Below are 2,360 nucleotides of genomic sequence, written 5' to 3' on the forward strand. Positions count from 1 at the left end.
ACCAGATGCAGTTTCCTAGGTGCTCTATTTGAAATGTCTGTGTGAAAGTTTTTTTAGTTTTTAGTTTATCATTGTTAGTGGGGATCTTAATTCATTATTTAATTCTTATAATTGAATGCATCATGGTGCAAACTGCCAAAAAGCAATAATTACAGTAAACAAGAAATTCAGAATTAGGATAGATAGAATACATCATTGTAAGATCATAGAATATAGTCTCAAGGATGACTATCAAAACTGATTTTGCTTTTATGGTCACGTGTGTTGCAGGATACATTGTTTTGACAGTTTTCCCTTTTGTACTTTATTTATCTTTTATTTAACCCTTAACAAACTTTGTGGGTTAATAGGTATAAACAAGGGTAGTTTAAATCTACACATTAATGCCTTCAGCAACCATTTCCAATAGTTTGTTACTTTTCAAAAGTTACAAATTCATGGTGGTTTTCTCTAATAAAAAGTCTATGGTAGTTTTGAGCAAACCCCCGAAAGTTATGGCAGTTTTTTGAAATTTACCCTGATAAAATTTCATTCAGTTTGCATCTTTGCAATATCATTTTTTTGCTGAGACCATCATCTTATTTAGGTACATGTGCACGTCAAACGTCATTCTATGAAGGAGTTGCCTCAGACTGATGATGGAGTTGCCCAATGGTGCAAAGACACCTTTGTAGCAAAGGTATTTCACTTAACTGTTTCATATTTCATAAACAGTATCGAAAAATTTATGGAACTCCTACAATATAAACTTTATAACCATATCAGCTTCATCTATGTGGGATCCCAATTAATATGTATATATCCGCTACTTCTATTTTGTATTCTTGACAGGATGCTTTACTAGATAAGCACATAGCGGAAGGCACTTTTGGTGAAGAACTATGTAAGCCAATCGGTCGGCCCATTAAATCATTAATGGTAAGTAATTATGCATCAATGTGAGGTGAGAAAAGAATAAGAGAATCGAGAATATGTAGTTTAATGCACTAAACTAGATAAACCTATACCATCAGTTCTAAAATATATTATGATTCCTAAGAAATGAATTTAAGGAACTCATTGTATGAACATATAAAATTCATACAATGCACTAAACTAGATAAACATATATCATCAGTTCTAAAACTTATGTATTCTTATGTATTATGATTCCTAAAATATACAATTTTATAGTACTCAAGTATTGAAAAATACTGAACTAATGAACATATACCATCAGATGTCTCCATATATCTTCGTATGTTTTCCATGGAAGCTCCTTGAATTTGAAGTACGGGTTCACTATAGTCGCTCTCCGTACTAAAACACCGATGTAGTTGTTAAATTTTTTCGACCAAGGTCCGATTGGCAAATTATCGGACCACTGAAGAATACCCCGAAATCCGGTCGGTGCTTGTTTTGAATCGGGCTTGCTAGCACCCCGTCCAATCTGTTCTTTATCATCTCGCTTCGCCCCTACATTGTCAACATGTTTAGTACCCACTGGTTAAGTCAAAAATGCAGCCGGGAATTAACAAATTTACTAATTTACCTCTCTCCACTTCTCTATTCATCGCAGCAAGAGCAACTTCCCTCCTCAATTTCATCATATCCCTCAGTTCAGCTAGCCTTTTCTGTGCTTGCGGGTGATTCTTCATGGCATTAGTTTTTGATATGATCGATTCTGGAGGCAATGGTAGCTGTCTAACATCCGGAGTCCAGGCACGTAAATCGGACCCCGCTGCTGGCTGAGAAAATGAAGGTGTCCAAGTACCCTCTGAACATCAATAAATAAGATAGTCAATAAGATAGTCAATAACCTGTAGCGTCCAAAAATGGTTCATTTTTCAACCATTTGATACATGGACAAACGAGCCCTGAAGTGCAGGATAAGTACCAATTTATCCTAGATCTGGATCTGATGGATAGTAATATTTGTACAATTTTCAACTATAATATAATTTTGTCTTAAACTCTGTCAAATGCACTGACTGAAGTCTTCTTTTTGCTCATTCTGAAAGGAAACAGTTGATAATCTTCTATTAACCTTTTACTATGTTATCTTGAGGTATCTCAAGATTTAATTTAAAGCAGTTGCTAAGTGCCAAATAATTTGACTATGAAATAAATTGCAGAATGGACCCACTTCCTGACGATATGCCAAATAATTTGACTATGATTATGTTATCTTGAGGTATCTTAATGTAAACATACACTTTGAAGTATCAGTAAATAAGATAGTCAATAAGATAGTCAATAACCTGTAGTGGGGGATGCATGTGTATCACTGAGTCCGGGTGAAGAGTAATTTGTGCCTGGAATATTATCTATGCAAACAAAAAAGTGTTCACTAACAGACAATAGATCTGAAAATGCTAGAG

Source organism: Asparagus officinalis, chromosome 1 (genome assembly GCF_001876935.1).
Source record: "Asparagus officinalis chromosome 1, Aspof.V1, whole genome shotgun sequence".
Taxonomy (NCBI): domain Eukaryota; kingdom Viridiplantae; phylum Streptophyta; class Magnoliopsida; order Asparagales; family Asparagaceae; genus Asparagus; species Asparagus officinalis.